Source organism: Aquarana catesbeiana, linkage group LG11 (genome assembly GCF_042186555.1).
Source record: "Aquarana catesbeiana isolate 2022-GZ linkage group LG11, ASM4218655v1, whole genome shotgun sequence".
NCBI lineage: Eukaryota > Metazoa > Chordata > Amphibia > Anura > Ranidae > Aquarana > Aquarana catesbeiana.
Window position 1 is genome coordinate 245,484,908 of NC_133334.1, and position 15,942 is coordinate 245,500,849.

General features: G+C 39.1%; 1 protein-coding gene across 2 annotated transcripts in view; it reads right to left on the reverse strand.

Moving 5' to 3' along the window:
- CDH8 (cadherin 8) overlaps positions 1-15,942 on the reverse strand; it is a 655,621-nt gene that overhangs the window by 308,355 nt on the left and 331,324 nt on the right. The window lies entirely within an intron of this gene.

A 15,942-nucleotide genomic window follows, 5' to 3' on the forward strand; every position in this document is an offset into this window, starting at 1 on the left:
TCAGTGTACCATGTGATTGCTGTGACCAATCACAGGACATCACATGACAATTGTACACAATGTATGGCTTCCATTCATGCTATTCATTGTGTACTGTTGTGTTGATCTCTGTGGTTGGTCACAGTAATCACATGGTACAGACAAGGTCAATCACATCCCATCTGTACCATGTGATTAATCATGGCCAATCACAGCTAACCACAACAATACACACTGAATGAATCGATTTGTTCAGAAAAAATAATCACTTATAACAGTGAGTATCTCTGTTAAAAACAGTCATAGTGTGTAAAAAAAATAAATCCTGACCACCTCCCCAGAGTGATACAGTGTTACTATGGTACTATTTGGACACAGACACAGTATATATCTAAAAAATATATATTTTTTACATAATGCCACTAGTCCCTGATCACTGCCACACCTGTTATATGATGATACAGTATACATATTTTTGAAAAAGTAAAAAGAAAAAAAACAATTTCTTTTAATTTCTTCATTGTCCAAAAAATTAAGACAAAAATTACAACATCAAAAAACTTGCTATGCCTCTTACTAAATACCTCAGACTGTCTACTTTCTAAAAGAGGGTAATTTGGGGGTATTTGTACTGTCTTGGTATTTTTGGGCCTCAAGAAATGAGATAGACCATCGGTACATCAGGATTGAATAATTTTCAGATATACTATAGATTGTGGACTCTAAAACTTTTCTACAGACTAAATAATATACACTGATTTGGGTTATTTTCACCCAAAAAATGTTGTAGAATATGTTGTGACCTAAATTTATGAAGAAAGATTATTTATTTGCAAAACTATATAACAGAGTTACATAGTCAGACGTCCCAATACTTTTGGTAATATAGTGTATCTGTATGTATCTGCTTATACATCTCATCTATCTGGTGAGTACATTCTAGAGGTGGTGGTATGGTGCACTGCTTGCGATAAAGAGGATCTCTTCTACACTTTTTGTATGAATTCACTGAAGAGGAAGATTGATGTTAACCTTTGCATACATTTTGGGACTTCGTTTGCACTACAAGCACTTTTTTAAAGATTGATGCCATTTAGTGGTAACAAGCCCTTATTATATGAATAGAATTGTTTTTATATATATATATATATATATATATATATATATATATATATATATATATAAGCCTTTCCTTAGTTTTATTTTGATTATTATGAATTGTAGCACTTTATTTATGCACGTTACTGTGTGTGTGTACTGTGTGTGTGTGTAGAAATTACAAGCGCTGCATTGTAATTTTCCGGAAATAATAATGGCCTTTGATCAATGCTAATTGTTTTCTTTCCAAACCAGAACTTGAGTAAAAATGACATAACAAGTTATACAGAGGGCCAGCTTGGCTAAATCCAATCCTCCACATGTCATAACTGTATGCCCGCTGGATGCTGTAGTAGCAGTATCAGCTTCTGGAAGGGTAGGTGGTTCACTTTTGTCCCTTTGGTACTCAGGAACCATCTTGTAAAAAATGTTGGGTTTTTTTTTCAAAATTTTTGGTCTTTTTTTGTTTTTATCGCAAAAAATAAAATGTATGTGGCTGTATGTGGTTATACACAGCTCCAAATCGTAAACATGCATATGCGTACGTACAAATGTATACCCCTGGACACAGGCAGTCTACTTTCAGAGGTGTGCATCCAAGCAAACACATGCTTACACTTACATAGTTACATAGTTAGTCAGGTTAAAAAAAGACACAAGTCTATCTAGTTCAACCATAAAAAAATAAAAAATAAATAAAAAATAAATAAATAAATAAAATTAAAAATATCATACAATCCCATATACCCACAGTTGATCCAGAGGAAGGCAAAAAAAAAAAAAACAGAAAATCAGGATGCAATTTGCTTCAGCAGGGGAAAGAATTCCTTACTGATCCCAGAGAGGCAATTGGATAGTCAGGTTGAAAAAAGACACAAGTCTATCTAGTTTAACCATAAAAAAATAAAAAATAAATAAAAAATAAATAAATAAAAATAAAAAATATCATACAATCCCATATACCAAATCCTATACCCACAGTTGATCTAGAGGAAGGCAAAAAAAAAATCAGAAAAGCATGATCCAATTTACTTCAGCAGGGGAAAAAATTCCTTCCTGATCCCCCGAGAGGCAATCGGATTTTCCCTGGATCAACTTTACGTATAAATGTTAGTACTCAGCTATATTATGTACATTTAGGAAAGAATCCAGACCTTTCTTAAAGCAATCTACTGAGCTGGCCAGAACCACCTCCGGAGGGAGTCTATTCCATATTTTCACAGCTCTTACTGTGAAGAAACCTTTCCGTATTTGGAGATTAAATCTTTTTTCCTCTAGACATAAAGAGTGCCCCCTTGTCCTCTGTGTTCAAATAGTACACTTGAAATTGTGTTTACCTATGTACAGATACATACAGCAGTATCCTTTAATTAATTTGTACAGGTGACTATACGCAACCTGTGTGGCTTTGGGGCTCCAGAATACTGCTGTAATCTGCTCCCCCGCTGGCCAATGGGAGCGCCCACAAAAGCGAGTTCAAGAGCCAACGTACAGCTACGGCGTTTCACAGGATCGAGCCACATTGCCGCAGTATAATGAGCAAGCGGTTAAGGATTTTTGTAATAAATTTCTTCCTTTATTGAACTGTGTTTATTATATTTGGCTAAAGTTCAACTTTAATTTTTAAACATTATACATTATTTGAAGGCATAATGGATATAAGTACATCATAATGTTCAAAAATGGCCAATTTGTTATGTTTTCATACTCAGCCTGTACATTTCCATCCATCAAAGCGCTCTTGATAAGGGCAGGAAGTATATTTATGAACTTAGTTTGGTTTAAGGTAAATGACATTAAACTTTAAACAGAATAGCGGATGAAATGAAATATATAGACCACGTTGCCCCCTCCTACAGAGAGCTTCTTTGTTATGACATTCGGTGACATAGTAATAAATGTGCCCGTGAACATAGTACTCGCATTGTTCCTATCTTGGAAGTGAAACAATGTTCCGTACTGCGATAATACACCACTTTGTATTGCAAAACTATTTTTCAGATGACAACTTGGTAATCTCTACCTAAAGTGTACATGTTTGATATACACAAAGGGAACATTAGTTTACATTATGTACTGTATGAGCTACCTGGTGTTGTCACCAATTATGAATTTCAAAGGAGAGCTGATAGTGTAGGGGGTAACTATTGTAATCATTCACCCAAACATGTCATAATTCATTTTAATAAGCTGATGTGAACTATGATGTCAAGGCTATTTTGATTATTTTGATTATTTTATGCACAAGTTTAACAAAAAAGAGAGTATTAGGCTTTGCCATGATCTAATTGGCATAGTTGATAATGAGGTCAGACCGTGAACCACAAGCTCATTTCTCAGACCCACAAAACCAGAGCAAGTATGACATGTTTGTTATTTTTTTGCCTTTAATATCACTTTAGGAATATGAAATCCATGCAGACTAAAGTATCCAGTAAAAATGTTACACCTACATATAACATCTAGTGCTCATTTAGACTTGTGGTTGGGGGACATTCATAATGAGTGGTTGAGATTCATTTTAACACCCTTCCCCCAACCGCTCTCGCTTAGGCTGTTCATATGCCACAGTCACAGTGCTTTGTTTTACACTCACGGTAAAGCCTCATGCACACGATCGGACTTTGCGACGGGAAATGTTCGATGACAGGCTGTTGACCAACCATGTGTATGCTCCATCAGACAATTGTTGTTGGACAAATGTTGGCTAGCAGGTTTTCAAATTTTCCGATCGTGTGTACACAAGTCCGTCGGACAAAAGTCCAAAATACAAACACGCATGCTCAGAAGCAAGGACAAGCCAGAAGCGGTCGGTCTTGTAAACTAGCGTTCGTAATGGAGAATTAACATTTGTGACACGGAAAATTATGAAATCTCGAAATGCAGCGCACAATTCTCTTCTTCTTTAATTATCTTGGGATAATAATGAAGCTGCTTTGCTGGTGATCCTGATGGAGTTATTGCAAACAAATTTTCAAAGGCTTTTTTTTCTAGTGATATCAAGAATAATATTGTTATGCTTTTTTTTTTTTGTTTTTATTTGGGCAAGTTACCACAACACCATTATCCCGTAGTTTTTAAGATTAAAGATACAACTATGTTGGTGTCCCTTGTCAATTTTACATTGTGTTTTTTAAATGTAACTGCCGACTCCCAAACTGTCATTTGAAGTAAAACACATAGCCAAGTATTATTCTACACAATTTTTTATTGTGCATTAAAAAAAGAAAACAAATACAATTAGACATGCTATCTGCCAATAGAACTTAACCAAAAAGTGCATTCTATGCATCCAAAAATATAGAAAATATAACAAATCAAATCATTATTCAACAAAAAAAAAAATATCAAAGCAATAACTCCAAGGCCAATAATAAATAACACGTTATCTCCTCCAATTCCGCAACATGGCTGGTTGACAAACAGCCATTCAGAAACAAACTGAAAAAGCGCAAACTGAAAAGCGTGAAATGAAGAGTGCAAAATGAAAAGTGCTAAATGAAAAGCGCGAATCAACACTGACCAAACTTCTACTAAAATGAAATTAGCAGAAGGAGCCCAAAGGGTGGCGCTAAAGAACTGAAAAACAACGTAGGATGTCACTACGTTCGTATTTGTTGGCCAACAATTGTATGGCCGTGTGTATGCAAGACAATTTTGGGCCAACGAGCTTCGGACAAAAGTCCATTGTTTTGTTGGCCAACAATCTGATCGTGTGTACGAGGCTTAAGAATTATCTAAAATGTCACCCTCAGTCTACTGAACGTGACCAATTCAAGAGAATGAGGAAGCATTGCAAATACCCCACAGCCGCATATAATGCACGCAGTTGAGGTAAATTTGAGCGGTAATTATGGGGGCAAAAACAGGCAATGAGGAGATGTTACAATGACTGTCAAATGGCTCTGAAAAGTGATGAAAACACAGATAGCTTTCCAGAGGAGCAGCCTTTTAGATGCAGGTCTTAGGCTGGGTGCACACAAGCCGAAAATTGGCCTAAAATGATCGTTTTTTTGGCCTGTGTGTACAGCTCCCTGTCTGACAGAAGCTGGTCTCACGGCTGGAAAACCAGCATCTGATCAGCACTTGCAGTCAATGGCTCAGCAGGGAGATTGCTTGCTGAGCGATTGGCTGCAACTGCTGATCGGATGCTGTTTTTTTAGTATGGGTAGCTCTGTAAAACAAAAAAAAAGCATACCGTGTACCCACATAAACATATATAGTATAGTACTATACTGTTATTTTGATAGTAATGAAGTGGGGCTTGGGACTTTAAATGAGGCAAGTGACAATCAACTAGGTAAAATAATGTATTGGTTAGTTTATTTATCTAAACCATATTGGTATTATATGTATTTTACAGATATGCTAGCATCCACTCCTGAGGAAGTGGAGCAAATCCACGAAACACGTCGAGCTGTAGGATGCAGTCATGTTGCCTAATATACAGTTAACTTTCCACTCTACTGCTACTTTTATTGACCCCATGACACAATATATATTGTCTTACAACACGGGCAACTGCAATGTGCCATGATGTTACTTTTTTACTTTCTTACATGCAAAAATTGTTTCCTATTTATGATTTGTGTATGTATAGAAGATTTGACCATTACTTACGTAACACCAATTGCAATGTGCTATGTTATTTGCTTGTGTAAATAAACCTACAAATACATTATTTTACCTAGTTGGTCGTTACTTGTCTCATTTAAAGTCCTAAACCCCCCCCTTCATTATTTCTGGAATTAGGGATGGAAGTGCATGTATATATGTGCTTCATTTTACCACTCCCCCCAGTGAGGTTTTTCCGCAGCAGAAATATAGGCGGATATATAAATATAGGACAGTACATTAGGCACAAAAATAATAATATTTAAAAAAAGACGTTTTATTGAAAAAAATGGCAACATAGCCTGGACACATGAACATTTAAAATATGACAAGGAAATTTGTCTTCTATGTCACCTTTTAAACATGTGTAAACAATATATATATATATATATATATATATATATATATATATATATATATATATATATATATATTCTTTACAGCAAATCAATCCCCTGAGCAAGACTTTGACCAGGCATGTCGAAACGCGTTGGGAGTTTGCATGCCAGATGTTTGATTAAATATCATGTACTGTTGTATGCTTGTACATTTTTGTAGGAATTTGAATGGTGTTATATATCTCTGACCAGATCTCATATTTTAAATGTTCATGTGTCCAGGCTATGTTGCCATTTTTTCAATAAAAAGTCTTTTAAAATATTATTATTTTTTCAACGCCCATATTTTGGCTGCTGAAAAACCCCACTGGGGGAGATTTTCCCATATAGTAAAAAAATATTATTTTTTTTTTCAAAATTGTCGGGTTTTTTTTTGTTTACAGCGCAAAAAATGAAAAGCGTAGAGGTGATCAAATACCATCAAAAGAAAGCTCTATTTGTGGATAAAAAAGGACGCCAATTTTGTTTGGGTACAACGTCAAATGACCGCGCAATTGTCAGTTAAAACGACGCAGTGCCATATCACAAACAATGGCATGGTCTTTCAGGGGGCAAGTCCTTCCGGGGCCGAAGTGGTTAAAAAATAAAAATTGTAAGCACAAAAGTAAGGAAGTGTAAAGTACACTGAACTAAGGTTTGTGATTTTGTAGCCTGCAAATGTGACATTCAGTTAGACTTAATAGATAAATATATTCCTTTGAAGAGAGAGGAATAAATAGAGAGGATTGCTTTCTATTTGCCATGGAAGGAAAATAGTGAAAAATCGACTTTAACAGAGCAGCAAACAGAACACTGAAATTCCTCTCCAAGTAGCTGCCAATGAAATCCGGGAACACATTATTCATTACTGTGGTTAAATCTATTTCACCTAAATAATAAGTAAAGCAAGCCCTTGAGCAAGGCTGTTGCAAGCATATCATAATCTTAAATTCTTTCAAATATAACTAAAGGAGATCAGCAATCATAGTTCAGATGTCATCTAAGTGAGACTGCATCTTGGAAAGTAGAACAAGTAATACCACAAGATAACATATCTTTACGCTGCAGTAATGGTATCTTTTTTTGTTCGCTGGAAAGCTCGACAGTAAGACAGAAAAAAAAAAATCTTGAAATTACGAAAGTCAGTATCAAAGAAAAACTATTTTATTTTAATCACACAGAATATAGATGTTTTTTTCTCTTTATACCAAGATACTGATAATATATAAAAGCGCAGAAATGAAAGGGGTAGGTAATTCTGAAGTGTAACTGCAGTTTTTTTCTTTTGTATTATTCCACTTATTAATTTTCAGGCTGACATAAAGCTTTTTATATATTATTCACTGTATTAGAGTTCTAGTAACTCAACTGAAGAGGGGACTGGAGCCTGAAGGTAAAGTAGAACGCGTGATGGAGTATCTGCCGACAAACTGCAATAAGCATTATGGATAACAGACTGCTTAGACAACATTTAAGTTCTTGGTGCATAGAGGGATTTGTAGCTGTGTGTGTGGTTTACTGTAATATAAGCATTACTGCTGTTTCAAAAGATGTACACTAGAGCTTCTATAGGAACATGTAGCGCAAATGTGCTCTTAGCCTCTGGAATAAAAAGAATAAAAAGAATTTGAAGTAGTTCTAAACAGTTACTGTATCTTTCTTTATGTAGCGGTAGCCCCGAAAGCACCACTAATTGATGATGAATAACTTGCACTTTTTGTTTACAAATTTAAATCAGCATTTTTTGCTAGAAAATGACTTATAACCCCAAAACATTAGACATTTTACCTTTTTTTTAGCAGAGACCCTAGGGAATAAAATGACGATTATTGCAATTTTTTTTGTCACACGGTATTTGCGCAGTGTATTTCCGTTATCCTGTGAGCTTTGTGTTCTGTTTTTTCTGTGTGTTCTGTTTGTGTGCGTCTGTGTGCATATGTACCATACTTTTACACATAAAGTTTTAAATGTTTTGTATAATAATATGCCAAACTCCAGCCCCTCGGCTTCCCTGGGTTGTGTAGTCACTGAAAGAGGGATGGTCCTGTGATCTGATTGGCCCACCTGCCCTGCCAGCCCTATATACCACACCTAAGATGGCCAAGGATTATGCCTGATGAAGGACCACACATGCTCCGAACGCGTGCACGTCACTGCTTCCTCTCACCAAGACCAGGGACCTCCTGTATGACGGCTTCCTCCGGCGCCATGCAAGTCTAGCCCCGGACACCAAGCAAGACCCCACAGCGCTGCCTAGATATCGCTCTGGATCCCTGATGCTCATCCGAGACCCATAAAGACATACCTGCTTTTATCCTTTCAGTGAGTGCCTTACTACTAAATTAAATGTGTTGCTACACTTAGATTGGTGCTGCTTGTCTGTTTTTATTTGTAGAAAAAATGTGGGAGATGGGTGCAAGGTAAACCCCCTACTACAAAAGAATTTTGTATTTGCATATCAAGCCGGGAAGTTGAAAAGACAGATTGTTCGAAAGCAAGCAAAGTCTGCTATACTGTGTCTTTAGCTAATCTAGTCCATTTAGATTAGTAAAGGTGATGGAAATGTTTGAACAGTATACCAGAGAGTGGTGTTGTTTGGGAAGACAGTACATTTGGAGTTAAAGACAGCAGAGGTGGCAAAGTGTGTGAGAGCAGCATAAGAAAGAGTGTTGGTAGACTGGAGGACACATTGAAATAGTGGACAGTTAAGGTGGAACAATTGTGAATGTCATATGGGAGATTGAAAGGAGAAGAAGACAATACATTAGGAGCAGTGAGAAGAGCAGGTAGCTGGGTGTGTGAGCAGCTTATGGGGGAGTGTTGGTTGTAAGACAACATTACATTAGGATCAGTTAATAGTTCAAGGGCTGGGTGAGTGATCAGCATATGGGAGAGTGTTGATGGAGAAGAGGAATGTAAATTTGGAGCAAAGAGAGGTGCAGGTGGTGGGGTGTATGAGCAACTTATGGGAGAGTGTTGGTGGAGAAGAGGACGGTACATTAGGCACAGTGAGAAGTACACATGGTCAAGTGTATGAGCAGCTTATGGGAGAGTGTTGGTGGAGAAGAGGACAGTACTTTAGGCATAGTGAGACGTGTAGATGGCCGGGTGTATGACTAACTTATGAGAGAGTGTTGGTGGAGAAGAGGACGGCACATTGGGCACAGTGAGAAGTACACATGGTCAAGTGTATGAGCAGCTTATGGGAGAGTGTTGGTGGAGAAGAGGACAGAACATTAGGCACACTGTGCAGTGTAGATGGCTGGACGTATGAGTAACTTATGGGAGAGTGTTGGTGGAGAAGAAGAAAGTAGATTAGGTGGTAGTGAGAAAGGCAGATGGTCAAGTGTATGAGCAGTATACTGGAGAGGAAAGGTAAAGAGAAAGACAGTACATTAGGAGCAGAAAGAAGGGCAGATGGTCAGGTGAATGACCATCACAGGGGAAAATGGTGGTGGGAGGAAGGACAGTGAATTTGGAGAATGATGGTGATGGTGGTAAGTGCGGTATGAGTTGCCCAGTGGAGACTGGTGTTGTTACAGAGAGTTCTACTTTTGGAACAATGAAGCATGTGGTGGGGATGTGTGAGTAGCAGTGAATTTGCATGAGGTTATTATTCAGGGACAGCTGAATAGCAACAACATATCTGAGTCAAATTCAGGACTTGAATGCATATGCTGTATGTGTATGCTGAATGTGCTAATCCTACGACAATACATATTTTATGAAAGTTATTCTTTAGCCCCGGTACTTGTGTACTGATACACAACCCTCACAGCTCTGAGATATCTCAAAATGTGTATTTTTGTGAATTTTGATTTATTACTGCAGAATTCTGAATGACTGTCTTAGAGATCAAATGTAATTAGGCTTATTTACTAAAGAAGTTGAGAATCTTCACTCAAAGCATTGTGTGAATATTAACTTCAATTATCCAATCATGTGAAAATCAAATTCCTCTTCCCTTTGATTCCCCAATCATGTGCAGATGCTTTTCAAATGATTGGGTAATTGAAATGCACATTTACACAATTTTGTGAGTAAAGATTCCCATCTATTTTAGTAAATCCACCCAACTATCTTTGATGTAATATGCAACTCTCTTAAGATCCCTCACATCTAGTCCTAATACAATAGGAGCACCAAAACACCTAAATATGTCTAGTAAATGATTTATTGAACAAGATATAGAGTTAAATATCCAACCCATTTTGGCGGCTCAAAACTGTCCCCATCATCAGACTATAGACTTTCCCTTGACCTTGTGTGGCATCCCGTGTTTGATGATGAGCAGCCTTCAAAAAATTTCTAGCTGTTTGCATCATTAAGAATCCAATCACTTCGAAGTCCAGCTTTCTTACAGCGCACATCAAACCAAGCCCTGTGATCTATTTTGCATGGTGGATTTTTAAGTCATTTATGGATTAGCAAAGTGAGAGTGGGCTTTTCTACAACAAAAGTGAACTGAAAGGAGTACAAAAGGCCCTTCCCAGTTTATTTCTATGAGCAGATCAATTAGCCAAGTGGATCTGTAGCAAACATTGAAAAAACATTAAAGCTTGTAGAAGGAGTTTTCATACTGCACTGAGATGCCCTATCTGGATGCAGGACCCCTGACCCTCTTTCTGGACAGTGCTGATTGGCCCTATGCTGATCACATGCACTCTCCCAAGAAAAAAAAAACTCTATAGCAATACACACCAAGTTGAGCATGTGCAGCCTGACTCCAGTAACTCTGTACCTGTTTTGGAGTCAGTGGAAAAATGGGAGGATCTGTGCAGCCTTTTTACACAATGCAGATGATTAACCCCTTAGGTTCCACAGTGAGTATAACAAGAATTGTATATGTTATATATGTAAACATGCTATACTTCCCTGCTTTGTGCAATGGTTTTGCACAGAGAACCCCTGATCCTCCTCTTTTCACTCTTTTCAGGTCCCCTGCCAGCGCTCTCGGCCCCTCCCCCTGCCAAGTGCCCCCATAGAAAGCCACTTGCTATAAGGGGACTTGTGCAGGCTTGCTCCCAAGCCTCGTGTCTATAAACACAGACAACGGGACTCAGCCCCACCCCCACTTCCTCCTCATTGGCTGTGATTGACAGCAGCAGCAATCCAATGCTGTGTTTAAGCCAATGAGGAGAGAGAGAGCTGAGAGAGCCACTGCTCTCATGTACCTAGCTGGATCGAGATCAGGCTCATGTAAGTATTTAGGGGGGCTGAGGGGGGAGATGCTTGCAGAAGGTTTTTTTACGTACCTTAATGCGTAGAATGCATTAAGGTTAAAAAAAAACTTCATCCTTTGAAACCACTTTAATTTTGCTTTATCTTACTACATTATCCTGATCTCTGAAGTGTTAACTTAAATTGGTTCAAAAGGCAGAAGGTGTTTTAATCCTAATACATTCTATGCATTAAGATAAAAAAAAAAACCTTCTGTGTGTAGCCCCCTTCAGCCCCCCTAATTACCTGAGCCCCATCTCATTCCAGAAATATTGCACAAGAGCTTCGACTGTCCGGGACTCTCCCTCTTGATTGGCTGAGACACACAGTGGGCACCATTGACTCCCACCCCTGTCAAAGTCAGTGAGCCAATGAGGCGAGAGAAGGGGCAGGGCGGTGCCGCGACTTTGAATGGACACACAGAGCAGCGGCTCGGCTCGTGTGCCCCCCATAGCAAGCTGCTTGTTTTGGGGTCACTCGGCAGGAGGGAGGGGCCATGAGCACACGCAAGGGACCTCAGAAGAGGAGGATCGGGGCTACTCTGTGCAAAACCACTGCACAGAGCAGGTAAGTATAACATGTTTGTTATTTTTAAACCAAAAAATGCAAGACTTTAGTATCACTCAATACATTGCGTAAATATTCACTTTAATTACCCAATCAAGAGCAGACAAAATAAGTAGGGCTGCGGAAATTAACAATTAATTCCTTGATTAATCGTTAATTTTTTTGATAGATCAAAATTTTTCTGATCGGTAGGCTGCCTGCCCTGGGGCCGCTTTGGGCTAAGCTGTGGCTGCAGCACTCCGCTCCCTCCTCCTCCTCCTCCACTATATGTCATACACAGTCTGCGGACATCTCCCGCTGTGTGTCTCCGAGCTGAGTGTGAAAACTTTGGCCGCGCTGTGAGAAAAGTCCCGCCCTCCTCCTACATCAGCTCGTATGATAGATGCAGTGTTCTGTCTATCACACAAACTGATCTAGGAGGAGGGCGGGATTTTTCTCACAGCCCGTCAAAGTTTTCACACTCAGCTCCGAGACACACAGTGGGAGATGCCCGCAGACTGTGTAACCCAGGCACTGACTACAGTGAGGCTGCGATTATGGGCACGGTGAGACTGCATTATGGGCACGGCGAGACTGCATTATGGGCAGGGTGAGACTGCGTTATGGGCACAGTGAGACTGCATTATGGGCACGGTGAGGCTGCCATTATAGGCACAGCGAGTCTGCAATTATGGGCATGGTGAGTCAGCATTATGGGCATGGTGAGGCTGCGATTATGGGCACAGTGAGACAGCATTATGGGCACGGTGAGAAAGCATTATGGGCACGGTGAGGCTGCGATTATAGGCACGGTGAGACAGCATTATGGGCACAGTGAGGCTGCGATTATAGGCATGGCGAAGCTGCGATTATGGGCACTGTGAGGCAGCATTATCGGCACGGTGAGGCTGCAATTATGGGCACAGTGAGACTGCATTATGGGAACGGTGAGGCTGCGATTATAGGCACGGTAAGTCTGAGTTTATGGGCACGGTGAGACTGCATGATGGGCACGGTAAGGCTGCGATTATGGGCATGGTAAGGCTGCGATTATGGGCACGGTGAGGCTGCAATTATGGGCGCGGTAAGGCTGAGATTATGGGCACGGTGAGGCTGAGTTTATGATGTGTGACGTCCTAGCCATGCCCCGCTATGTCCGGCTTCGGCCATTACCATAACAACGGTGCTAAATCAGCTAAAAGTAGTTGGATCTGTATGTGCATTATAATTAATCTAAATTAGTCGATTAATCGATTAAAAAAAATAGATTAATCGAACACGAAAATTTTAATCAGTAACAGCCCTAAAAATAAGCAAACAGGAATTAGATTTTTACATGATGGGATAATTGAAGTGAATATTCACACAATTTATTGTATGAAGATTCTAAACTCCTTTAGTAAATCATCCTCATTATATCATGTAGGACTGATTCAGAACAGATAAAGAAAATAAAAAACTAAAATGCAAAAGGAACCAACAACCTTCACCTTTCATATTCTAGAAAATAAAACTAAATGTTAATGGCTGCTATTCACAACATCTTATGCATTTTGTTCCTGTTTTTTTTTTGCTCTTGTTTTTATAAATCAGCATATTGCCTCGAAGATTGAAGGCTTTCCCTTATGTTATACATATTATTCCGGGGGGGGGGGGGGTTTGTATCTTTTTTTTTTTTTTGCAGCTGGCCTTTTGACTATTATCTTGGCATTTCTTTAGATTCCTGAGCACAATGGTATACAAGGTGCATCTCCAGTTAATGCTGTTAGCGGAGGCATTTCATAGATTTTAACAACAAATGTATATTGTGTTCCCCTGTGTTTACTAGATTTAGCTAAAGATCACTGACCTTTCAATAATTGTGTTTTTCTACCTCTTTCAATGCATCAGTGATTCAGAATCGAAGAAAAAAAAATGATATCAAAAAGAAAAATGTACAATTACTACTATTATACTTCTCTTTTGGTTACTTCTCCTGTCAAGATATATTATATTATCTAACGAAAATAGCTATGTGTTAACATTTTCCTAAGGCCAAGTGCACATTTGGGATGATAACTTAACCAAGGAAAGAATGTCCACTTAATAAAATAAAGGAAAATTCAATTTAAACACTCAACTGCCTGCAGAGGAGATTACAAAAAAAAAAAAATAAAAAAAAAAGAATAAATAAATAACATTATTTTGTTCTCAGTACTCCAGGCGAGTAGCTAAACAAGCAAACAAAATAATTATTTGGGAGCTGTTTTACCTGCCAAAGGGTTCTTATCTCTGTCCATCCTTTCCTGAGACTTACACAGCTCTGTCTCACAGCACAGCCCTTTCTAGCAGTGGATGGAAGCTGATCTTTCTCTGCTGCAGTTTCCTTTTTATTTGTACTTGCAGCTCAATAACACTTTTATGCCGTGTACACACGAGCGGAATGTCCGACAGAAAAAGTCCCACGGGAGCTTTTCATCGTATATTCTGACCGTGTGTATGCCCCATTGGACTTTTATACGTCGAAAATTCTGATGGACTTAGATAGAGAACACATTCTAAATTTTTCCGACGGAACTAATTACTATCCGGAAAACAGCTCGTCTGTATGCTGTTCCGACGTACCAAAAACAACGCATGCTCTGAATAAAGTACGGGATGGAAGCTATTGGCTACTGGCTATTGAACTTCTGTTTTCTAGTCCCGCCCTACGTGTTGTACGTCACCGCGTTCTGGACGGTCGGAATTTGGTGTGACCGTGTGTATACAAGACAGCTTGAGTGGAATTCCGTTGGAACTCCGTCGGAAAAACCTTCAGAGTTTATTCCGACAGGAAAACCGGTATTGTGTACAGGACATAAGGCCTTCTCCCACCCCCACCCTGTGACTGGACAGTGAAAGGAAAAGCGGAAGACTAATGAGCTCACCTTTCTGTCATTTTTATCTCTCTTCCATTCAGTATGCTCTTCGCAGTGCTGCACACCCAACTGGCTCCTTATCCTGCTTCTCCCTCCCCCTCTCTGAAGTCTGCTGTACAGTAGACTACAAGAGGCTGATGCAAAGTCAAAGTCAGGTATTCTCACCATTTGCATTTAAAGGATTAGACAATGTATTGCAGGCGAGTGGCTGCTGTAAGCAAAGCGGCATACCCTACTTCTGGGTTTAGAGCCTGCCAGAAAGTCTTGGCCAATAAAGCATGGCCAGGACCGTAGGCATGCGCACAGGGTGTGCTGGGTGTGCCTGGGCACACCCTAATCACCCCATGTGGTGCAGATTCCCCCAGCTTCCCGTCTCCCCCTGCAGTGCTGCCAGCTTCCTCCTCTCCTCTCAGGAGAGGGGAAGGGGCTGGAAAATATATAATTAACCGGCATTCCTTTTCTGAATGAGCATGGTGGGTGATCTGTACCGATCGCTCCTGTCGTCATGCCTAAATGAAGCATAAGCAGGGATGAGAAACTGAGAGATCAGTTAGCAAAAGAAGCACACTTTACACACATTACACATAGTTAGGCACATATTTAACCCCTTGATTGCTCTAGATGTTAACCCCTTCCCAGCCAGTGTCATTAGTACACTTTTCACTGTATTAATGTCTCTGGTGATGTCAGTGTCAGTTAGTCAGTTCCCCCCCAGAGTCAGTTAGTGTCAAATTGCCGCTGCAGTATCGCAGTCCCATTACAAGTTGCTGATCGCCGCCATTTGTAGTATAAAAAAAATTAAAAGATAACAATTTGAATTTATATACCGCAGGTGCTATAACTTTCATGCAAACCAATCAAATAAACACCTATTGGGATTTTTTTAGTCAAAAACATGTATCAGAATACATTTTGGCCAAAATGTACGAATATATTTTGTTTATTTATTTTTTATTGGATATGTTTTATAGCAGAATGTAAAGAATATTGTTTTTTCTTTATTCATTTATATCACAAAGAAATAGAAAACACAGTGGTGATCAAATATCACCAAAAGAAAGCTGTAATTGTGTGAAAAAAAATATTAATGCAGATACCATCTTCAGGCCAGTTTTTTAAAATGTTCTATAATTTTATATAAAATCTGTATTTTACAAGCAACCATTTAATACAGATACACCTAGGACATTGGTTTTAAAAGGCTTTTTAAT